Source organism: Pinus tabuliformis, chromosome J (genome assembly GCF_031772625.1).
Source record: "Pinus tabuliformis cultivar Carrire ecotype Pingquan chromosome J, CPIR1, whole genome shotgun sequence".
NCBI lineage: Eukaryota > Viridiplantae > Streptophyta > Pinopsida > Pinales > Pinaceae > Pinus > Pinus tabuliformis.
The window spans coordinates 32090164-32116266 of record NC_142295.1 but is presented as its reverse complement, the minus strand read 5'-3'; the positions used below and the strand labels follow the sequence as shown (position 1 = coordinate 32116266).

Below are 26103 nucleotides of genomic sequence, written 5' to 3'. Positions count from 1 at the left end.
GCCTCACAAGACAAAATCCAGATTAAGAAAAAAAAAAAATGAGGTGGATGACACTGTCATCTTAGAACCCCACTTTCTACTCTTTAGTGAAATTTCACCACAAGGGAGGCTTTCCAGTATAGGTCACCTAAATGGTATTCTAGGTCAAAAGCATAAATGGTGACACTCTGATAGGTTTATTCAAGGTACTTATACTAAGAATAAAGCTCAATTCTTTGCGTTAAGCAATGTTTTAAAACTCCGACTCCGACTCCGACTCGGCCGAGGGTCGACCCCAACTCCGACTCCGACTCGGTATCGACTTGGCCGGCTCGATTTCAATGACTCGGTCATTGTAAAAAATACATTAAATATTTATTTTTTTATAAAAACACATAATTTTAAAGATTTTCATTCATGTTTCCAAACACACAGCATTAGAATATAGATAGAAGACAACATATGATCAAAGTAGGCGCATGAATATATCCATTATATCAAAATGGCACCCAATGCATTGTCCAATACATACACGATGATGATATAGAGATCAAAACAAAAACACATAACCAAGGAGGCTATAAATGGCCTCTACAACAAAAGTCTGTGACCAGTACTACTGGCTATTGCTAGAGTTGCCAACATCATCTGCTCAGTGTTACTTGGAAGTTGGGAGCAGGAGCGAAAGTGGGGAGCGAGAGCGAAAACGGGAGCGGGAGCGACATTTTCAGAAGCTCCTGGTTTGGGAGCGAATCTAAGAGGAGTTCGACAACCAATGTCACTAACATCAAGGTACATAGAGGGATTGGTGCTCTTGATTAAATACGAGTTCCATACCCTAATACATGACAAAATTCAATGGAAACATTGCAATCCTCCAATCCTGAAATCCTGAAAAACTGATAAGTCTGCTGGATTTTGAATGAAATCTAAAATTCTACTTTCTCCATATGAAATCCAATGAGGCCGAAACCACTCTCAAACATCCTGAGTCATTTCATGGTAATGTTAAAAATTTAAGTAAAAGGATGAAAATGAAGATTAAGGAGAATGTCACTTTTACAATAGTAGAGAGCATTTGAGTGTGTTAAATAGGGTTTGGGAGGGGGAAATGGACCCCAAATAACATTTAACTAATTCATAAAACACATTGGAGTTCAAACCAATCAGCAAACACTTCAAAATTTCATTAAAAAAATGTCAACTCGTTGTTTTGATGGGGTTACAGGCCACTGGTTATGACTCGGCCGAGTCAATACAAAAACGGCCGAGTTGGCCGAGTCAGCCATGACTCGGCCTACTGAACCGTTTCTTCCACCGAGTCACATTTCTGGGCAATGAAACGGATCAACTCGGCTGTTTCTGTTTCGAATCGGCCGAATTTTAAAACTATGGTGTTAAGGAATAGCGTACTTGTGAAGATGCCTATAAAGAGAGAATTGTAGCCTAGGGTTTTTGATATATGATTCAACAATGGTACAATTAGGCATACAAGAAGAAGGAAAAGGGTTTGCTTGAAAGATATGATCAACAACAATAGCAACAAATCTTCAAACTAAGTTGCATGCAATGCCAAAACATCTAGAAGTTTTCGAAATGGGTATGGCTCGAAACGCGACCCCAAGAAAATGGAAATGTTGGTTGAAAAGTCATAGATATATATATTTCAAATGAGTTAATAACATATTATCTTGCAAGAAAAGAAAGAATGAGACACATAATGACATTTTAGATGAAAATCCAAGTCTATATTAACTCACATAGATGATTACATGATGCAAAAATCCAAAATTAGACTTTATAGATGAGGCTTTACATTGAAGGTTCCAAAATCAACCTTTATACATGACACTGTATGTGCTAAAATGGAAAATAAAACATCAGCTAAAGACAATTACTGGCTACATCAACTTATCATTAATCATAAAAATCCTCATCCTCACCAACAAAAATAGAACAAGATGCTTGTTCAGCAGAAGCAAACTCTACTAGTACTTCCACTTGCATCACCACTGGCACTAATATCAAGAGCAGAAAGAGAGATCTCTAAGTCTATACATTCTGCTTCCACATCCCAATCTTTATGGGGTCACCTTGTATATTCTTCACCCCTACGAGACACAAGGCATAGGACTGAATGAACATATACAAGATTCTCAGCCTTCTACAATCCCAACATGTTGCACTCCATAGAGTGAATGAAACTATAAGTGTTGCGATTACGTTATGTTGATGAAGAGCTTACCACTTGTGATAGGATACAAGTGGCAAGACTTTGCAAATAAACAACATTTTCCCCATGAAAAGTCCACCACTTAACTAGGTTAATGGTCCTCCTCTCATCCAAAGTTGATGTGTCTGCAAAATCCTTTAATTCAACAGCAAAACAAGCAAATTCCTCACTTACCTCAGTTTGTAAAGAAGTTGGAAACCTCTGAAAGGGTTTCCTCACTCCATTGGCCACCTCCTTGTCCTTATGTGGAGCCTTCCTCTTCCCATTGCCTTGAGCAATGAATTCGTCATCATAAAATTTTGGATACAGAGCATGTGCCAAAGTGTGCAAGGGAGTGTTGAACCCATTCCACCACATAACAATGACGGACCTCACTTGCTCAACAAAATCAAAATCCACAAAAGGAAGAATGGGAGCCTCTTGTGTAATAATTTCCTCAGTTTTCTCAACCATGGTATTGATGCCATCATAAACCTCTCCAAGGAAAGGTTTCTTATGTCTCCATCTCAGAGAAGGTCAGATGCAAGTAATGTGAATTGAGCAAGAAATCAATATTGCTCCACCTATCTTCATCAATCAACACCCTCCTCACCATACTTCCCTTCTTTGAATTTGCCTATCTCCACTCAGTGTAAGTTGAACCCACCACCATACTCATTAATGCAGTTTTAACTTCAACAAGGCAACACAACATGACGAAGTTTGAGGCATACCTTGTCTTAGCAACTTTGGGCAACTCCAATTTGGAGTATTCTTGATATATTGTTTGAGATTGGTGTTGGTTGGTGATGCATTTTATAATCTCCCTAGCCTACCTTGTGACCTCCTTAATCCATTATGTTTTTTCCTCAACTTCTTCTAAAATCAGATTTAGATTGTGGACAATGAAAGGAGTCCAAAATATGTAACTGTATCTACTCTCAACAATTAAGCCTACAACTTTGTAAACAGGTGCATTATCTATGGTAATTTGCATCACATTTTCTAGCCCTACTTGTTCAATAGTAACAATTAAAATTTCAGCTATGAACTTACTATCCTTTACCTCACCCGAACAATCTTCTACTTTTATGAACATGGCACCTTTTGGTGATGATGTAATGACATTAATCAATGGCCTATGCCTTGTATAAGTGCAACCATCTAAGAGAATGGAAAGCCCTGTGTTACCCGATGAATTACAAATTGGTTTTAAAACATCATTAATAAGTTGCATCTCTTTATTTAGCAATTTTTTTTTAGAGTTTTCATAGTTTGGCCCTTGTAAGCTTGAGGGGTTGTGTTAATCGCTCTCACCAAATTCTGCCAATATGGGGATCGAACCACATTAAAAGGGATGCCACAAGCAAAGATAGCCCTTGCCATTCTTGAGTCAGCTTCATCTATCCCTTGATTAACAAGCATTTTCAACAATCTACTGTCTTTAACTGGATTTGATAGCTTGGATAACTCTTCTTTCGCTATTGCTGCCCTCCTCTTTCTTGCTTCATGAACAATATTTGGCTCATTACTAGCACCCAAGTGAGAATTGCTAGTGCCACTCATGCCTATTTTGCTTCTTTGATCCTTCAACCTTTGAGCATCATCTTGCTCTCTCTTAAATCTAGCCCTCACCTCTAGATTTCTGGTATGTGATCACACTTCAATACCCTTTATCTATTCATGCAAATTGTGAGCCTTCACTCTTGTGTAAGAGCCTTTAAAGTTCCTATCAATTTTGCATAAATTGCACTTCCATACCTGTGTACCACCGAAACCCATTTTCTTGACTTTGGTAACATACCTCCACACAGGGTAGTATTGTTGTTGCCTAGTTGCTTGAGTAGAGCTAGTGGTACTGGAAATACAACATTGAGAAGCCATGAATGTTGCGAAAATAGAAAATGAATCACTCACCAAAACAGTGGTTTCCCACGCCCTTCTTCTTACTACCCATGCCCTTCTTCTCACTAGCCATGCTCCAAATCACAACTAAAATGCTTGTTGTTGCTATAGGAAGGTCCTCTTGCAAAAGAATGTTAGACTAATGAGTGAATGCAGTGCCTTTTTATAGAAAATAAGAGGTTGATAGGGTTTCTAGAGAATTCTAATTTTTTTTTTTATTTTTATAGAGAATTTTATTCCTAATTTTTTTATTAAAATTTGTTAACTAAGTGTTTAACTTCAAAACATAGTGTTAAGTTAGCATTTTTGGGCCATGAAACAGACCCACACCCTTCTTGGCCCCTTGACCTGGCCAAAAAAGAAAAAAAAGCACAAACTTGGCTGAAATGTAGCCTATAGCGGCCAAAACGGCTCCAAAATTATGTTGGTCGTACCATATAGCATTTCAAAATTGCAAAATTTCATACAGTATGGCCAACACTATTTCAGAGCTGTTTCGGGGCTGCTCAACATTTCGAGCCATTTACGGTAGTGGGACAGCCCCTAACTAGTCATTTCCTTCAACATAGCCTTCAAATGATTCTAAGTTGAAGCCCTAATGAAGAATTAAGGTTTTCCAAGCCCTATAGTTGCCTAGGATTGATTATGTAAGCCCTAGGGAAACACTTTCAAGTTTCAACCATGCAAATTGCTAGATTTTGAAGTCTTGAGGTCAAGCAAGGTGAAACGACTTCAAATCAGCTCAGCGTCCAATTCCTAGTTGAATTTGGCCTAAACCCTAACCCTAGTGGCTTGCCTTGAAGGGCTGAAATGTTAGGAGAGAGAGAGAGAAAGACAAAGTTTTATGAGTTTTGGTCACCAAGATGGATGCCAATGCTTTCTATCTACTTCGGTGACGGAGTCTTAGGGATTTTGACCATGGAAATACCAAACCCTTGAAGGGAGTAAGGGGGGAAACCTTAGGTTTTCACTTGCTTAACTATCACTTTATGAGTGGATAAATTTATCAAAGATCTCTCTAGGGAGTTCAAGGATACAAAATTAAAACATGCAAAATTTACCAAGCATTTCATATAAATATAAGCATTTACACATGGAACATAAAGTCCTTAGCAATATTCATTACATGCAATAATCATAAAAGATATTCAACAAAAGGTACTCATAATATATCCAAGAACAAGCCTTCTTTATCCCAAAACAATGTCTCCACAACAAGCACTAGTCTCCAAAAATCCACATAAGATCACTTCTCCACAATGTAGCGAAGTACAAATAGCTAGGCCAAGTTCTCTATGAGAGGTTGAATTTTCCACAAGTGATGATGAACAAAATGAGACAGGTGATCCTCTTTTTATATGAGATCTACCTCTTATAATTTCTAACCAAAAGCTCCTACACAAGTTTGATTTTTGAGTAGACAAAAAGTAAAATTGGGTTACAAGCCAAAGCACTAGCTTTACAACAAAATATGCCAAGATCATCCCACAAGTGTGAGTCATAGACCTAAAATGGTGATGACGTCATGCCCTTTTAGGGATCCAAATGATCCATCATGCGAATACAAGACTAAATGTCTCTAAGCATCATGAACATCCTCCATTTGAGGAAAATCCCCAAATCAATAATCAAAGTAGCTCCAAGGGTCCAAAATCCAACTGTGGGTTCCATACGTCATCTCCATGGGTGTCAAGTGGGAAACATGGTGCCTCCTCTCTCCAATGTTAAAGCTCCATTAGGTGCAAGTTGCAACAAGTCCTCCTCAATCATCCTAAGGATGGTTGGTGATCCTCATTTGGGTCCTGGATCATGGCATGCCCATCAAGTAGTGTCAAGGCCAGCTTGGGGGCATGCTAGGTCCACTAGTACATCATTAAGAATCATACATGCTAGGCAAAAGAATCCAAACGTTAAAGCTCCTAGGGATGCTCTAGGATATATATCAACTGCTCAAGTCATCAAAAGGCCCAATGCTCTAGCAAATGTGGGAAATATTGCATCTTCTAAGTCATCATGCTCTTTGGAATGTAGTGTATGGCCAGGCCATCATGTGGAGTAGGATTCCCTCAAGGTCATTTGTTGCTCTAGAACACCTAATAAAACCAACTCAAACTCAAGTGAAAGCAACCATTAATTAGAGACTATGATCATAAATGCATCTAGGTGGACCATACTTAACTGTCAAGGGCATATTAACACTTTAACACTTTATCCTTATAAGGATAAAGGAAAAGAACCTGCTAGATGGAACAAGAAACAAAGTGCAAATAAGAAAAGTTACTACACCCATGAAGATAGTGATGGCTTATCAAACAGTGATGAAGATGAACAAGGTAATAAATATAAGCTGTTAATGGCATTTGAAGATGATGATTATGAGGATGCTGTAGATGTGGATAATCTCTATAATGAAATTACTAGACTCAAGAGATGCATAGAAGAAAAGAATGTGATCATTGATACTTTGCAATTTCAAATTGATGAAAAGGAAAAACATCTTGAAAAACTAGAAGGTGAAATTGTTGGTCTCAGAAAAGAAATTGAGAAAACAAAAGCTATTAATCTTAAGTTTGTCAAAGGATCTGAAACTTTGGATGAGATTATCAATGTGCAGCGGTCTCCTCTAAACAAGACAGGTTTGGGTTATAATGGAGAAACTTCTCAAGCATCCACCTCAAAAAGTTATCTTGATGCAGCAGGAAGAAATGAGCAGAAGAACAATGAAGATAATCAGGTAAAGCAGGGACGGATTACAAACAGAAACTATCAGGGACAATCCTTCTTAAGGGTGAACAAAAGCTACAACCAACCACAGGTAAAATCTTCTCAGTTTGGCTCAAGAATAGATGAAAATAGAAACTACAATCAGTTGGCTGGTAGATTCAATAACCGCAGAAGCTTCTTCAATGGACAATGCTTTTCTTGCCATAACTTTGGTCACAAAGCAGCTCAATGTGTTGCATATAAAACAATCATGACTAGGGAATTTCAAAAACAAAGAAGTATGACGGGGATTACAAAAAGGACCTATAACAACTTTTCGGTTCTTGAAAATGAAGTTGAATGTTCCATTTGCAATAATTTTGGTCATAAAGACTCTGAATGCAGGAGCAGGTTTCAGGAGAAAAATGAACAAGCCACAAGCACCAAAACATGGAGAATAAAGGAACCTCAAACAGAAAGATGTGGGATAGCATTTTATGCAGAAGGACAGGAAAATCTATGGTACATTGACAGTGGATGTTCGAAACATATGACAGGTGATAAAGAAAAACTTGAATCTTATTCTACTTTAGAAAAGGGAAAGAAAGTTTCTTTTGGAAATGATACTCCTGCAACTATAAAAGGAAAAGGTATTGCTCCTTTGAAAGAAAAGGTCAAGGCTGGAAATGTTTTGTATGTTGATGGATTGAAGCATAATCTTCTAAGTGTCAGCCAAATGTGTGATAAAAAAACCGAGGTTATTTTCAGATCGAATGGATGTCTTGTTCGTGATCTTGATACAGGTAAAACAGTTCTCAAAGGCAAAAGAACTCCAAATAATCTGTACATATTTGAAGAAGGACAACAACAATGCTATCTTAGCAAGGATGAAGAGCACTGGTTATGGCATCGAAGGTTGGGACATCTAAGCTTCTCACAAATAAGGAAAGCATGCAAATATCAGGCAGTTCGCGATCTTCCAGACATCAAAATTCCAGACAACACCATATGCAAATCTTGTCAGTTTGGAAAGCAAACCAGAACTAACTTTCCAGAGAAGGAAGGATCAGCTAGCTTGCCTCTTGAGCTAGTCCATACAGATGTATGTGGTCCATTTAGGAAAAGGACACCTCGAGGAGAAGAATATCTGATATTATTCATTGATGATTTCTTAAGGTTTGTTTGGTTAGGGCTTATGAAGCACAAAGATGAAGCATTCGAAAAATTCAAATCCTTCAAAGCATTGGCTGAAAATGAATCAGGACACAAAATTAAGTGCCTCAGATCTGACAGAGGTGGGGAGTTCACATCAAATGAATTTTTCGATTTCTGCGATGAACATGGGATAAGAAGAGAATTCTCTACAGCTAGAACTCCTCAGCAAAATGGGGTTGTGGAAAGAATGAACAGAACTATCCAACAAATGGCTCGTGCTATGCTCGATGAATCAGGTACTCCTGCAACCTTCTGGGGTGAAGCTGCACATGCTGCTGTTATTATTCTTAACAAAACAAATGTCCGAGTAAACAGCACTCAAACACCTCATGAGCTTTGGAGTGGTAAAACTCCTTCCGTGAAGCACTTCAAAATCTTTGGGAGCAAATGTTATATTAAGAATACTGATGAGCAACTTGGCAAACTTGAACCAAGAGCAGATGAGGGCATTCTTCTTGGTTATTCTCCACATAGCAAAGCATACAAGTGCTACAATAAAAGACTTGGCAGAATTGTTGACAGTATTGATATAGTGGTTGATGAGAAGGGATATATTCCTAAGCAAGTTCATCATGAAGACATTGAAGAAGATGAAGGTTACCCCCAAAGGCGGAATGATGAAGAAGAAGAGCCTCAAGAAGAAGAAGAATCTCAAGAAGAACCAGAGGAGCAGACAAGAATAGAAGAGAAGACTCCATCCAGATATGTTCAAAAGAATCATCCAGAAACTCAGATTGTGGGGCAGAAAGAAGCAGGAGTACAAACAAGAAGGACACTTGCAGAAGCTTCAAGCTACTTGGCATTACTCTCCTCCATTGAACCACAAAATGTGAAAGAGGCATGCAAAGATGAATGTTGGGTCAAAGCAATGGATGAAGAACTTGAGCAAATCGAAAAGAACAACACTTGGGAATTAGTTCCTAGACCAAAAGATAAGAATGTAATAGGAACAAAATGGGTCTTCAAGAATAAATTAAATGAAAATGGAGAAGTAATTAGAAACAAGGCCAGACTTGTTTGTAAAGGATATGCACAGCAAGAAGGAATAGATTTTGAAGAGACCTTTGCTCCTGTGGCAAGACTTGAGGCCATCCGAATGTTCCTTGCTCTCTCAAGCTTTCAAAACTTCAAGGTATTTCAAATGGACGTGAAATCAGCCTTCCTGAATGGAGACTTAGAAGAAGAAGTATATATTGAGCAGCCAGATGGTTTCATTCTTGGGAATGATCCAAACCTTGTATGCAGATTGAAAAAGGCACTCTATGGACTCAAACAAGCTCCAAGGGCTTGGTACTATCGGTTGGACAAATATCTTCACCAACAAGGCTTTTCAAAAGGATCAGCAGATAGCAATCTCTATATAAAAGTTGAAAATGACAAATTGCTAATACTTGTTGTTTATGTAGATGATATTATTTTTGGCAGCAATGAAGAGACTATGAGTCAAAACTTTGCCTTGGTTATGCAGAAAGAATTCGAAATGTCACTTCTTGGAGAATTGACATATTTTCTTGGACTGCAAATCCAACAAAATGAAGGAGGTATCTTCTTGTCTCAAACCAAATACCTCAAGCAGATCTTGAAGAAGTATGGAATGGAAGAGTCAAAGCCAGTATGCACACCCATGGTTACAGGATGCAGCCTCAGTGCAAATGATGAATCAGCAGCAGTTCACCAACCCACTTATAGATCCATGATTGGGAGTTTGCTTTATTTGATAGGTACTCGACCAGATATTACACATGCAGTAGGAATGGTTGGAAGATTTCAAGCCAACCCAAAGGAAACTCATCTTCAGGCAGTCAAAAGAATCTTCAAATATCTTCAAGGGACCCAAAACTATGGCTTATGGTATCCTAGAAATACAGATCTCACTCTTCATGCTTACACCGATGCAGATTGGGCTGGAAGTGTGGATGATAGGAAAAGCACAAGTGGTGGTGCTTTCTTCATGGGTTCCAGACTAGTATCTTGGTTCAGCAAGAAACAGAGTTCGATTGCCTTATCTACAGCTGAAGCAGAATATGTGGCTGCAGCATCCTGTTGTACACAACTTCTTTGGATGATGCAGACCTTGCAGGACTTTCAAATCACTTGCACTCCACCCGTCTCTATCTTATGTGATAATACAAGTGCAATCAGCATTTCAAAGAATCCAGTCATGCACTCAAAGACCAAGCACATACCAATCAAGTACCATTTTCTTCGGGAACAAGTGCTTGAGCAGAAGGTTAAGTTGGAGTATGTTCCTTCTAAGGAACAAGTTGCTGATATTCTTACAAAACCACTGCCCAGGGAAACTTTTGAATATCTCAGACAAAAGCTGGGAGTAGTAGATGCTTCATCCTGCTGTTGAAGCTTGTCTGTTCTACAGAAAAGTTGGTATACGCAAGTTATGAAAGGTATATACGCGTATACACGCGGATTTATGCTGGGAAAGTCGCGTGTATGGTGTACGCATGTTGCAGAGAGTATATCCGCGTCCATACGCTGGTTCATGCAGGAGAAATCGCGTATATGAAGTTCTGAACAGCAAGGGCAAACTCTGGAGTTCTGAACAGCAATGGGTATGTCAGAATTCTTCAGGCACGGTTTCAGGGAGTGCAGCAGGTACAGGTTCAGGGGGAGCAGCTTAAAAGTCTCATAAAGCATTGTTGGCATTCAGATGTTTTGGTGGTTGATTTCAGGAAAAGGAGCTCAGAAAGAAATCCTGGTTGCTGATCTAAAAAGATGTTTATAATATGCTGCTGATGATTTTCATAAGTCTTGGTCTAGATCTGTTGTCTCTATGTCATGTATCTCTTGCGATATCTCTTTTTATGGTGTCAAGGTCATGTAACGGCCTATGTTGGTTTCCCCACTATGCCTGGGATGAATGCTGTAATATAATTGGTTATTTCTGATATGTCCCCTCTTGGTAGGGAGTATGGATGTAAGTATTGAGTCTTTTTGTGATAGGAATGTCCCTTGTTGAAGAACATCTTTTGCAGATCTGGCCTACTGTCAGGGGGAGCATGAGTCCGCACAGCCAAGCAGAGGTATCAGCATGTCCTCAGGGGGAGCACAGCCCTTTGCTCTTGATGTCAAAGGGGGAGAGTGACTTGGTGTGGTGGTTGCCATCAAGTCCAAAGGGGGAGATTGTTGGCATTATGATTCAAGTGTTGTCCTTGATGGCAACTCACTCAGAGGTTGGTACAGGTGATGGCAACTTAATCAGAAGACAGATCTTAGTACAGCATGCCAAGGAAGTTCATATACGCAGGTCCGTTAAGCCCAAGTCGCGTGTACACGCTAGTTGGATTCAGAAAAAGCGCGTGTATGTGGAAAAGTACCTTTGGTCCATGGTGGTTAGTCCTTGGAAGTTGTGCCTATGGTTTCGGACCATTGTGTCTCGACGGGCGTGTCGATCCCTAGTTTTGAAGTTGATGGTATTATGTTACTATGGTTTTGGCTCTTGGTATTGAGCAAGGCCTAAGGCTATATAAGGAGAAGAAGATCATTAGGCAAATTCATCTTTTGACAAGGCTTGAATATCTAAGAGAGAAAGAGATCTGATATGCAGGTTCTGGGTTGCTTGATCTAAGCCAAGGAGAGATCACATCGGTTGATGGAAGACTAGATCTAAGGATAGATCGGGATCTAATGGTTTGAAATGCACTATCATGATATGGTTGATTATGCGTATTTCTAGATCTACATATTGTCGCAATGTTATGTTCTGGGTCTAACAGATGTCTGGTACAGCTGCAAATTAAGAAAGTTTATTTTTAGATCTGTACGCAGGTTGGCTTCGGTAAAAGCGCGTGTATACGCGGGTTACGCTCATTGAAGTAGCGTATATCTCTTAAAGCTTGATTTTTGGGTTTGCAGTTGGATCTGACTGTTATTGCAGAGTTCTGTAGACTGCTCTGTGTTCTGGCATCTGATGATTGACAGGGTTCAGTGGTTCAATGATTCAAAGCTTGATAATACTAGTATTGGTTGTTTTATGCTTCAATGATCTGTTGTGAAAGTTGAATGAATTGAGGTCTACAGATTGTAATGTTGTGATTCAGGAATATCCAGTCTGAAAATGTATGAAAGGTGGTACCTGAAGGAAAGAAGATTGTAGGTCAGCACCTACGTACTAGTATCTTGGCTAGTACAAGAACAAAAGGGGGTTGGAGCTCCCTTCCAAGGAAGTTTGGAGAACGAGAGAAGGTTGTAGCCTTCTGCAGGTTGTAGCCTGCGTACTGGTATAAGGCTGCACCAGTACAAAAGATTGTAAACTGAAGTTTCTTATTAAAGAAAGATAGAGACAACTTGCAGCAGGTGGTTTTCACCCACATTGGGTTTCCACCTTATATCTTGGTGTTCATGTGTGTGGCTTTTGATCTGTTCTGTTATACTGCATCTGTTTACTGTTAATGTGGTGAATAATGTCCTGATGAACTTAACTGAAGAATAAGCTAACTAAATTATGAGTTTTCTGCTTATACGCTGTTTTATTTAGTCACAGTAGCGTGTACACGCTGATTCACTTAACTGAAGTAGCGTATATGTTTCTGAGCATTGAAAGGATTGATTGATCTGATAATACTGATTCACCCCCCCCTCTCAGTATTATTTCCAACAATTGGTATCAGAGCAGGTCCTTCAGAGAAGCTTGATCGCTTGAAGGAAGATCATTCATCATGAGCAACTACGAGAAAGAAGCATCAATCAGGCCACCGATTTTTGATGGGACAAATTTCAATTATTGGAAGGTAAGAGTTACTGCATATCTTCAATCTCTTGGTACAGAAGTTTGGAACATTGTAGAAACAGGCTATGCTTTTCCTTCAGCTACTCCTACAGATCCAGCTGAGAAAAAGCAGTATGAAACAAATGCAAAAGCAGTCAGTACTCTATTAGGAAGTATATCCCAAACAGAATTCATGAAGGTCATGCACTTCAAATCAGCAAAAGAGATATGGGACAAAATGATCACTAGCTATGAAGGAGATGAACAGGTAAAGCAAGCTAAACTTCAAACTCTCAGGATTCAATATGAGACTCTCAAGATGTATAATGATGAAAGTGTGGCTAATTATTTTCTTCGGGTAGATGAGATTGTTAATTGTATGAAAAATTTGGGTGAAGAAATAAAAGAGACTATAGTAGTTCAAAAGATTCTAAGATCATTATCCCCCAAGTTTGAATCTAAAGTATCTGCAATAGAAGAAAAAGAAAATCTCGTGTTCTCACTATGTCTCAGCTACATGGAATTCTAACTGCTTATGAAATGAGAAAGGGAGGTCCATCAGACAGAAGGGAAGCTGCTTTTAAGGCATCAGGAAAAGAAGATTACTATGAAGCAAGCCATGTTCCAGAAGAAGAGGAAGAAGAATCAAATTTTGTCAGAAATCTTCAAAGGGGTTCTGGAAGGTTCAGAGGTAAGCTACCTTTCAAATGCTTTGCTTGTGGAAGAGTAGGTCATTATGCTGCAAAATGTCCTTATAAGGATAAAGGAAAAGAACCTGCTAGATGGAACAAGAAACAAAGTGCAAATAAGAAAAGTTACTACACCCATGAAGATAGTGATGGCTTATCAAACAGTGATGAAGATGAACAAGGTAATAAATATAAGCTGTTAATGGCATTTGAAGATGATGATTATGAGGATGCTGTAGATGTGGATAATCTCTATAATGAAATTACTAGACTCAAGAGATGCATAGAAGAAAAGAATGTGATCATTGATACTTTGCAATTTCAAATTGATGAAAAGGAAAAACATCTTGAAAAACTAGAAGGTGAAATTGTTGGTCTCAGAAAAGAAATTGAGAAAACAAAAGCTATTAATCTTAAGTTTGTCAAAGGATCTGAAACTTTGGATGAGATTATCAATGTGCAGCGGTCTCCTCTAAACAAGACAGGTTTGGGTTATAATGGAGAAACTTCTCAAGCATCCACCTCAAAAAGTTATCTTGATGCAGCAAGAAGAAATGAGCAGAAGAACAATGAAGATAATCAGGTAAAGCAGGGACGGATTACAAACAGAAACTATCAGGGACAATCCTTCTTAAGGGTGAACAAAAGCTACAACCAACCACAGGTAAAATCTTCTCAGTTTGGCTCAAGAATAGATGAAAATAGAAACTACAATCAGTTGGCTGGTAGATTCAATAACCGCAGAAGCTTCTTCAATGGACAATGCTTTTCTTGCCATAACTTTGGTCACAAAGCAGCTCAATGTGTTGCATATAAAACAATCATGACTAGGGAATTTCAAAAACAAAGAAGTATGACGGGGATTACAAAAAGGACCTATAACAACTTTTCGGTTCTTGAAAATGAAGTTGAATGTTCTATTTGCAATAATTTTGGTCATAAAGACTCTGAATGCAGGAGCAGGTTTCAGGAGAAAAAGGAACAAGCCACAAGCACCAAAACATGGAGAATAAAGGAACCTCAAACAGAAAGATGTGGGATAGCATTTTATGCAGAAGGACAGGAAAATCTATGGTACATTGACAGTGGATGTTCGAAACATATGACAGGTGATAAAGAAAAACTTGAATCTTATTCTACTTTAGAAAAGGGAAAGAAAGTTTCTTTTGGAAATGATACTCCTGCAACTATAAAAGGAAAAGGTATTGCTCCTTTGAAAGAAAAGGTCAAGGCTGGAAATGTTTTGTATGTTGATGGATTGAAGCATAATCTTCTAAGTGTCAGCCAAATGTGTGATCAAAAAACCGAGGTTATTTTCAGATCGAATGGATGTCTTGTTCGTGATCTTGATACAGGTAAAACAGTTCTCAAAGGCAAAAGAACTCCAAATAATCTGTACATATTTGAAGAAGGACAACAACAATGCTATCTTAGCAAGGATGAAGAGCACTGGTTATGGCATCGAAGGTTGGGACATCTAAGCTTCTCACAAATAAGGAAAGCATGCAAATATCAGGCAGTTCGCGATCTTCCAGACATCAAAATTCCAGACAACACCATATGCAAATCTTGTCAGTTTGGAAAGCAAACCAGAACTAACTTTCCAGAGAAGGAAGGATCAGCTAGCTTGCCTCTTGAGCTAGTCCATACAGATGTATGTGGTCCATTTAGGAAAAGGACACCTCGAGGAGAAGAATATCTGATATTATTCATTGATGATTTCTTAAGGTTTGTTTGGTTAGGGCTTATGAAGCACAAAGATGAAGCATTCGAAAAATTCAAATCCTTCAAAGCATTGGCTGAAAATGAATCAGGACACAAAATTAAGTGCCTCAGATCTGACAGAGGTGGGGAGTTCACATCAAATGAATTTTTCGATTTCTGCGATGAACATGGGATAAGAAGAGAATTCTCTACAGCTAGAACTCCTCAGCAAAATGGGGTTGTGGAAAGAATGAACAGAACTATCCAACAAATGGCTCGTGCTATGCTCGATGAATCAGGTACTCCTGCAACCTTCTGGGGTGAAGCTGCACATGCTGCTGTTATTATTCTTAACAAAACAAATGTCCGAGTAAACAGCACTCAAACACCTCATGAGCTTTGGAGTGGTAAAACTCCTTCCGTGAAGCACTTCAAAATCTTTGGGAGCAAATGTTATATTAAGAATACTGATGAGCAACTTGGCAAACTTGAACCAAGAGCAGATGAGGGCATTCTTCTTGGTTATTCTCCACATAGCAAAGCATACAAGTGCTACAATAAAAGACTTGGCAGAATTGTTGACAGTATTGATATAGTGGTTGATGAGAAGGGATATATTCCTAAGCAAGTTCATCATGAAGACATTGAAGAAGATGAAGGTTACTCCCAAAGGCGGAATGATGAAGAAGAAGAGCCTCAAGAAGAAGAAGAATCTCAAGAAGAACCAGAGGAGCAGACAAGAATAGAAGAGAAGACTCCATCCAGATATGTTCAAAAGAATCATCCAGAAACTCAGATTGTGGGGCAGAAAGAAGCAGGAGTACAAACAAGAAGGACACTTGCAGAAGCTTCAAGCTACTTGGCATTACTCTCCTCCATTGAACCACAAAATGTGAAAGAGGCATGCAAAGATGAATGTTGGGTCAAAGCAATGGATGAAGAACTTGAGCAAATCGAAAAGAACAACACTTGGGAATTAGTTCCTAGACCAAAAGATAAGAATGTAATAGGAACAAAATGGGTCTTCAAGAATAAATTAAATGAAAATGGAGAAGTAATTAGAAACAAGGCCAGACTTGTTTGTAAAGGATATGCACAGCAAGAAGGAATAGATTTTGAAGAGACCTTTGCTCCTGTGGCAAGACTTGAGGCCATCCGAATGTTCCTTGCTCTCTCAAGCTTTCAAAACTTCAAGGTATTTCAAATGGACGTGAAATCAGCCTTCCTGAATGGAGACTTAGAAGAAGAAGTATATATTGAGCAGCCAGATGGTTTCATTCTTGGGAATGATCCAAACCTTGTATGCAGATTGAAAAAGGCACTCTATGGACTCAAACAAGCTCCAAGGGCTTGGTACTATCGGTTGGACAAATATCTTCACCAACAAGGCTTTTCAAAAGGATCAGCAGATAGCAATCTCTATATAAAAGTTGAAAATGACAAATTGCTAATACTTGTTGTTTATGTAGATGATATTATTTTTGGCAGCAATGAAGAGACTATGAGTCAAAACTTTGCCTTGGTTATGCAGAAAGAATTCGAAATGTCACTTCTTGGAGAATTGACATATTTTCTTGGACTGCAAATCCAACAAAATGAAGGAGGTATCTTCTTGTCTCAAACCAAATACCTCAAGCAGATCTTGAAGAAGTATGGAATGGAAGAGTCAAAGCCAGTATGCACACCCATGGTTACAGGATGCAGCCTCAGTGCAAATGATGAATCAGCAGCAGTTCACCAACCCACTTATAGATCCATGATTGGGAGTTTGCTTTATTTGACAGGTACTCGACCAGATATTACACATGCAGTAGGAATGGTTGGAAGATTTCAAGCCAACCCAAAGGAAACTCATCTTCAGGCAGTCAAAAGAATCTTCAAATATCTTCAAGGGACCCAAAACTATGGCTTATGGTATCCTAGAAATACAGATCTCACTCTTCATGCTTACACCGATGCAGATTGGGCTGGAAGTGTGGATGATAGGAAAAGCACAAGTGGTGGTGCTTTCTTCATGGGTTCCAGACTAGTATCTTGGTTCAGCAAGAAACAGAGTTCGATTGCCTTATCTACAGCTGAAGCAGAATATGTGGCTGCAGCATCCTGTTGTACACAACTTCTTTGGATGATGCAGACCTTGCAGGACTTTCAAATCACTTGCACTCCACCCGTCTCTATCTTATGTGATAATACAAGTGCAATCAGCATTTCAAAGAATCCAGTCATGCACTCAAAGACCAAGCACATACCAATCAAGTACCATTTTCTTCGGGAACAAGTGCTTGAGCAGAAGGTTAAGTTGGAGTATGTTCCTTCTAAGGAACAAGTTGCTGATATTCTTACAAAACCACTGCCCAGGGAAACTTTTGAATATCTCAGACAAAAGCTGGGAGTAGTAGATGCTTCATCCTGCTGTTGAAGCTTGTCTGTTCTACAGAAAAGTTGGTATACGCAAGTTATGAAAGGTATATACGCGTATACACGCGGATTTATGCTGGGAAAGTCGCGTGTATGGTGTACGCATGTTGCAGAGAGTATATCCGCGTCCATACGCTGGTTCATGCAGGAGAAATCGCGTATATGAAGTTCTGAACAGCAAGGGCAAACTCTGGAGTTCTGAACAGCAATGGGTATGTCAGAATTCTTCAGGCACGGTTTCAGGGAGTGCAGCAGGTACAGGTTCAGGGGGAGCAGCTTAAAAGTCTCATAAAGCATTGTTGGCATTCAGATGTTTTGGTGGTTGATTTCAGGAAAAGGAGCTCAGAAAGAAATCTTGGTTGCTGATCTAAAAAGATGTTTATAATATGCTGCTGATGATTTTCATAAGTCTTGGTCTAGATCTGTTGTCTCTATGTCATGTATCTCTTGCGATATCTCTTTTTATGGTGTCAAGGTCATGTAACGGCCTATGTTGGTTTCCCCACTATGCCTGGGATGAATGCTGTAATATAATTGGTTATTTCTGATATGTCCCCTCTTGGTAGGGAGTATGGATGTAAGTATTGAGTCTTTTTGTGATAGGAATGTCCCTTGTGGTGTATAAGTCTTGGTTCTTGTTGAAGAACATCTTTTGCAGATCTGGCCTACTGTCAGGGGGAGCATGAGTCCGCACAGCCAAGCAGAGGTATCAGCATGTCCTCAGGGGGAGCACAGCCCTTTGCTCTTGATGTCAAAGGGGGAGAGTGACTTGGTGTGGTGGTTGCCATCAAGTCCAAAGGGGGAGATTGTTGGCATTATGATTCAAGTGTTGTCCTTGATGGCAACTCACTCAGAGGTTGATACAGGTGATGGCAACTTAATCAGAAGACAGATCTTAGTACAGCATGCCAAGGAAGTTCATATACGCAGGTCCGTTAAGCCCAAGTCGCGTGTACACGCTAGTTGGATTCAGAAAAAGCGCGTGTATGTGGAAAAGTACCTTTGGTCCATGGTGGTTAGTCCTTGGAAGTTGTGCCTATGGTTTCGGACCATTGTGTCTCGACGGGCGTGTCGATCCCTAGTTTTGAAGTTGATGGTATTATGTTACTATGGTTTTGGCTCTTGGTATTGAGCAAGGCCTAAGGCTATATAAGGAGAAGAAGATCATTAGGCAAATTCATCTTTTGACAAGGCTTGAATATCTAAGAGAGAAAGAGATCTGATATGCAGGTTCTGGGTTGCTTGATCTAAGCCAAGGAGAGATCACATCGGTTGATGGAAGACTAGATCTAAGGATAGATCGGGATCTAATGGTTTGAAATGCACTATCATGATATGGTTGATTATGCGTATTTCTAGATCTACATATTGTCGCAATGTTATGTTCTGGGTCTAACAGATGTCTGGTACAGCTGCAAATTAAGAAAGTTTATTTTTAGATCTGTACGCAGGTTGGCTTCGGTAAAAGCGCGTGTATACGCGGGTTACGCTCATTGAAGTAGCGTATATCTCTTAAAGCTTGATTTTTGGGTTTGCAGTTGGATCTGACTGTTATTGCAGAGTTCTGTAGACTGCTCTGTGTTCTGGCATCTGATGATTGACAGGGTTCAGTGGTTCAATGATTCAAAGCTTGATAATACTAGTATTGGTTGTTTTATGCTTCAATGATCTGTTGTGAAAGTTGAATGAATTGAGGTCTACAGATTGTAATGTTGTGATTCAGGAATATCCAGTCTGAAAATGTATGAAAGGTGGTACCTGAAGGAAAGAAGATTGTAGGTCAGCACCTACGTACTAGTATCTTGGCTAGTACAAGAACAAAAGGGGGTTGGAGCTCCCTTCCAAGGAAGTTTGGAGAACGAGAGAAGGTTGTAGCCTTCTGCAGGTTGTAGCCTGCGTACTGGTATAAGGCTGCACCAGTACAAAAGATTGTAAACTGAAGTTTCTTATTAAAGAAAGATAGAGACAACTTGCAGCAGGTGGTTTTCACCCACATTGGGTTTCCACCTTATATCTTGGTGTTCATGTGTGTGGCTTTTGATCTGTTCTGTTATACTGCATCTGTTTACTGTTAATGTGGTGAATAATGTCCTGATGAACTTAACTGAAGAATAAGCTAACTAAATTATGAGTTTTCTGCTTATACGCTGTTTTATTTAGTCACAGTAGCGTGTACACGCTGATTCACTTAACTGAAGTAGCGTATATGTTTCTGAGCATTGAAAGGATTGATTGATCTGATAATACTGATTCACCCCCCCCTCTCAGTATTATTTCCAACACTTGCACTTACAATTCTTGTTTTAGTAGCCCTGCATAAACCCATCTAGATATTATTCAAGAAATCAAAACATAACATTAAATCAAATAGTACCTTACGAGATGGCTCTTCCAATGTTGCAGGAAACATCCCCCCCCGGATCTAATGCCCAAAGTGCGTACCGTATGGATGCGCCTAGGAAGCGTCCCCGGAAGCGAGGCTCCAAAATTCCGAAACGCGTTTCGGATTGATATGGACACTTCATGGAAATTCCGGAAGCATCCCTTCGAAACGCGTTTCAGAATCTCTGAAGCGCGTTTCGTACAGTGCTTCAACCATATGAAGCGCGGCGCTTCAGAGGGTGAATCGTACGGTTCTCGTATGGTTCCGTACACGCTTTTGGAAAAGTACGCCGTGCAGCCTTAAAAAATCATTTATTTATTTATTTATTTTTGGTGAGTTTGCTTGTTGGGGGTGGCTCCACCTTGGGTTAGGGTTGAGGAATGAAGGGAATAAAGCCCCCATTCATCCTTCATGGTAATGTTAAATTCTTAAAGTAAAAGTGACATTCTCCTTTATTTTTCATTTTTCATCCTTTTACTTAAATTTTTAACATTACCATGAAATGACTCAGGATGTTTGAGAGTGGTTCCAACCTCATTGGACTTCATATGGAGAAAATAGAATTTCATATCCTATTCAAAATTCAGCAGACTTAACAGTTTTCAAGAATTCAGGATCAATGGGATTGTGGCATTTCATTAGATTATATCAAGTATGAAGGTATGCGATTAGCATTTAATCAAGAGCACCAAGCCCTATATGTACCCTAGTGTTTGTGGTGTTAATTGTTGAACTCCTTTGTTATGCCCTTAGCAAAAAATTACCTTTCGATCAAGTCAAAATCATTAATCAAGCATGTTAAAGTTTTTCTACCCTATTTTAAGTCTTGGATTAGGTAGTTTGATCAAAATTGGGCAATGTTGACTAATATCCCTAGACAATTGAGGTAGAGGCAAAGGCTAGACAAGAGGAGAAGAATCTAGATTCTAGATGGTTGATGCATCTAAATGGTTGATGCTCGAATAATTAATCATTAATGTACAATGGATGCTATATCTATCTTGATTTATGCAAAAATATGCATGTTTCATGTCTTCTACAACTAATTTGGTATTTGGGATGTTTGTTTTGAGTATAAATGCAAAAAAATATAAATATATATATATATAGCAGACGCTTCGCTTCCTAGATTTTTGGAAAATGACTCTTCTGCGTCCCTGCTTCCAAAAAACGTCACCGTTTCGTCCCCACTTTGTGCAACATTGGGTTCTTCATCACAACATCTTCCTGTAGGTATCAGCATCTTGCATACATGCTGACACATCTCCCAAAGACATCCATTTTCAATGGTCTACATCTTTTTCAAACTTCCATCAGAGTCTTCATATCTTTTTAGGAGATTTCCTAGTCAAATCTTCTTGGTCTTTTGGATGTTGATCGCCTTCATCATGGTTGCATATCTCACGATCTCTTCTTTCCTTACACATTACATTCCCAGGAGCTTCTAATCAGAGTTCCTTAATTGTAGTCAACCACCTCATACTTCATATGAGGACATATTATGTTGATTTCATCTGGTGTGGAACATGTCTATTGACAACCTGTACATTGGAAGAGTATCTACTTCTTTTGATCATACTTCTACTACCTGCAACCATACAACCTGTTTACATAGCATCTAGTGTCAGTATAAATATACATGTACCTCATTTCCTTCCTTTGAGTTATATTGCAACAATTTTCCTTGGAGTGGAGAGTTTCATTCCCTTGACCTGCTTTACCAATATGTCATCATATCCTAATCCCATAATTCTGCAAGTTAGAATTCTCAAGGAAACCTATTGCTTTCTTTCTAACCAGTGAGTCCAAAGAGGACTCCATTAGAAAATGTCAGCATCTGTTTCCATATTGATTATTGAATGATGACCCTTGATCTAGATGACTACCTTTTATCAATGTTGTTTTAGTGAGGTTCCCAGGAGCCACTTCTTTCATGGCATAGTTGGTGCATAGGTGTATTGCAGACATCCTCCTATGACAAGTGCTCCTTCTTCAATGCTTCTATCATGATGCCAATCCTGGAGTGATGCATTTATCTAATATACAATGCTTCCTAACATACTATTTACAACTGGCAGAAACCTCCTAAAGAGGAAGATGATCTCAATCATAGTAGAGATCTTTCACTTCTTTCATCAGGTTCTTCCTTTTCTTTGACAATATGGGCTTCTTCCTTTTTCCTATTGTCCTTATTAGATTTGGGATAATCCTTTTTGTAGTGCCCAAGTTCATTACAACCATAGCATCATATCTTATCCATGTTTCTTCCTTTCTTCTGAGGACCAAACTTACCAAATTTTCTAGATCCTGGAATGGTGTTGCTTCTTTCTTCCCATCGATGCTTGAAGTGAAGTTTCCCCATCCCTCCGGCAGAGCATTCAACACTATTGTATTCATTTCTCTATCAGGCTTTTGAATTCGTACAGTTGATCTCATATCTTGATTCTTCATAAAGTATGAAGTTATTCCCTCCACTCTAGACATTTTCAACTTGTATTATGTTGTATAGCTCTTGTCTCAGAGATATTACTTCTCCTGCAACACTCACTGAGAATAGCTACACCAATTTGTCATATATTTCTTTTAAAGATTCTAGTTTTGATACATAGGGAATGAGAGAGTCCTTTATGGATTCTATAAGAATCCTCTGGGCTCTTATGTCTCCCCTTCATGTATTTGGCATAAGCTTGAGAGCCTTCTTTTGAAGGTTTAGTTACTGACTCTTTGATGTGATCCATAACTTCATTTTCAATCAAATTTAGAATTGTCCTTTTCTTCCTTGCAAGAAAGTTTGTAGTCCCAGACAAATTGTTTCTTTCCTTGCGAAAAGTCATTTTGACAAATTCAAATGAAGACATTAAGATATTTACTTGAGTATATGCTTTCTTCTTCTATCAGCTTCCTTGTTAATGATGATGCACATGACAGCAGAAGCTTTGTCTTAGATTAGCTTCTTCAAGAGATGTGAAGAGGGCTAAATCACCTTGAATCCTTGATGCTCATGGATGGCTTGATGATGACTTCAGCAGAATAATAATTTGATGAAATGTTCAATGGTGTTGAACAATGTCTTCAGAAAAATGGTGGCTTGATGATGTCTCCAATAATGTTGATTACGCTTCAACACCAAATGTCTTTAGAATCTTTGATGGTAAAGATTACCTTCTTGATATCTGTAGGTCCTTTGAATAAGGTTGTTGATCTTCTTGAGATGGCTTGAGGGTTTCTCCAATTTCTGCAAACTGCTCTTTGAATGAAGGTCTTCTTCCTTGGATCTAGGGTTTTGACCTTTTAATGTAGATCTCTTTTCTTTGAAGCTTTCCTTGAAAACTGATCTTTGACCTCCTTCCCAAAACTAGATCCCTGTGTCTTCTTGCAAAACTGCCCTTTCTTGACTTCAACACCTTAGCTCCAATACCATGTTGAGAAATTAAGGCATTTAATTCAATTTCTCTTTCATGATAATTACTTGTGATTTCATTATTCTTCTTAGATCTTATCTTTCTTTACATTATTATGTTCTTCATCAAGTCAATTATCAAATGCACAAGAGACACAAAATTTAGGCTTTCAAGCCAGGGCCAAAACCTCTCCCTCTTGGAGAGGAAAACCTGAAAGTAATTCTTCTTATAGATCTTTAATTGACAAGTACCATGACCATGACACAGACCCTTGACACCAATATGCCTCCAAGACCTTGTCACTGCTCTTTCTAAGCTCCTTATGTTGATCTTCTTTTTCTGCATCGTTCTGCACCAACACTAGGGAGACTCGGTCCCTAGTCTAAACTCTTCCTTGGCCTACTCCTGGAGTTTCCTTCTTAATCTATTTTTAGTGTCCTTTAGATATATCTAAAGTCCAAGACCAAACCCTTGATCATGTTGTAGTAGGCTTCCTATTTACAGTACTTACCTCTGGTTCCTTTCTAAGATATGCTGACCCAAGTCCGAGTTATATCTAGCCTCCTTTCAGATCAAGACCGAACTGTAGATGCACTTGTGAGTGCCTTCTTTCACACTGAAGATGTCTCCTTTTTGTGGTAGACTTCCCTTCTTTCACGCACTGTAATCCACACTATCATTACAAACTTAAATCCAAAACCAAGAGACCTTATTTTACTGCGTTGTGCTTCCCTTTTCCTTCACTAAAATATCTCTTTGTTTCACACCAAATCGCAGACCCTTCCTTTGTGGAATTGTCTCCTTCTTATGCACCTACAAAACCCATTCTTCTCACTGTTCTTTTTACAAAGGCTATCCAAAATCTCAAACAGATCCGAACTGTTCTTCCTGTGATTTGTGCGAAGTCCACATGGGTATATATAATGGTTTTCCACTGAGAATGAGCCAACATGACCTATGAATAGTTGTGTCTTCACTTTGATCCAACTTGAGTTTGTGCATTCTTTGTTTTGAGGTCATCTTCAAGGAGATAGTGACAAGGTCTTGGAGCATACAGTTTTATCAATAATTTGTCCTTTACACGAGTGTAACATGACTTCATATACATGACTCTAATTATATTTATGACAAGACAAATTCCTAAAGACATCAAGAAGAAGTCTTTGACCTATAATAAAAACTCCTTGCTCATGAAACCCATGATGCAAGTATTACAAAATACATTTTATTATCTTTGTCTTCTTCATTACATAAATTCATAATTACAAGTCATTATGAAGACCGAACCTAGTTACATTCTACAACATTCCCTACCTTTATATGGGTGGCTAAGTAGTCAACCCTATTAGGTGTTTCCAGGCTCCAGCTCTAATGGGAGGTGGTATTTCCAAAGTTAACCCTCCAATCAATAGGTGGTGCTATAAGTATCTACCAATGGAGGGGAAAGATTTCATGGCCAAGTGCCAGGGGACCAACTAGTGGGAGTCCACATCCTAAGTGTATAGATGTAAGGGAGGGAGCAATCGTGAATGCACGAGTTGCCCTGCTCGGCTTGCTTTTTCCACCCTGTCTAGTGTGCCTTTTACTTCTGTTCCTATAATGTTTTGTATTTTGGTGCATAGCTCAAGGATCAAAGCTTACTCTTTATGATATAGCAATTTATAACTCCTCAAGGTTGGGACATGTGAGGGTTCCTTTTGATGAGATGGGGCATCAAGTGCTCAAAAACTAGGTGATTGTTAATTTTTGTAGCATTGGATCGTGTTCTAATCTCAAAAATTTTGGAGAGGCTAAAACACATGAGATCTCTAGAACCCAGAAATCGTTTCTGGAAATTCCACCTAGAGACAACTTAATTAATTTAATTGATTGATAATTAAAAAATGCCTAACTTTAACTTAGGGAAATCAATTAATTAATGGGAATTAATTGAGAAAGGTGAGAATTCTCTAGAAACTCACATGGATCGACTTAGAGATGATCTCAGTCGTCGATAAGGACTTAATCGTGGTCATTGGTGATCCAACTGAAGATTATAAGAAGTCGATCGGGTTGGAGAAGAACACACTTGAGTCGAGTTCCTTGGCAAAGATCGAGTTTCCCAGCTGCAGGGATTCAGTAGAGAGAAGTTCGAGCGAGAGAGGAGATGCAGAGATAGTGAGGCCAGAGGAATATTTCCAGTTTTGGTGAGTCAATGAGAGGAGACCGAGTCGATTTATTTCTCTAGGAAGTTGTGCAAGGACTGCGCAGTAGCTTCAAGAGAGCAGTTCGATTTGGCTATAGAGGAGGTCATTTCAAATTATAGAGGCCAAGAAGATTTCCCAGAGGGAAAGAGAGACACTTCCTAAGTTAGCAGCAGGCAAAACGACTTGAGTAGCAGAAGATCCAAGCAATGCGAATTACAAGTTGCACAGAGGCAGCGCAGAACCCTGCGCAGGGGCTTGGATAGCCAGGTTCGAGTTGTTAGATTGAGCTGGGATTGCTTGTGGAGGAGGATAATTTCCCTCAAATATTTTTTCCAGTATTTCTCTCGGAGAGGATTGCCAGTTTGGCATCCATTTTATTGTACTCAAAATTTCACTGCAGCACAATAATAATACCCTCAGCTTCTGTATCGGTTTTCCCGCATTAGGTTTTTCTGGGGACAATTGTAAAAAAATAACTGTGTCAAATTTTAGTATGTTTGCATATTATTTCTTAGTTTCCAGTTTATTTCCACAGTGTTTTATTTGTGAAGAAATTGTAGTGTGAATTATTCGTTATTTTGCCAA

At 39.0% G+C, this 26103-nt stretch overlaps 1 protein-coding gene across 2 annotated transcripts in view; it reads right to left on the bottom strand.

The window, feature by feature from the left end:
• The window catches only part of LOC149225302 (histidine kinase 1-like), a 493646-nt gene that overhangs the window by 73092 nt on the left and 394451 nt on the right, over positions 1 to 26103 (bottom strand). The window lies entirely within an intron of this gene.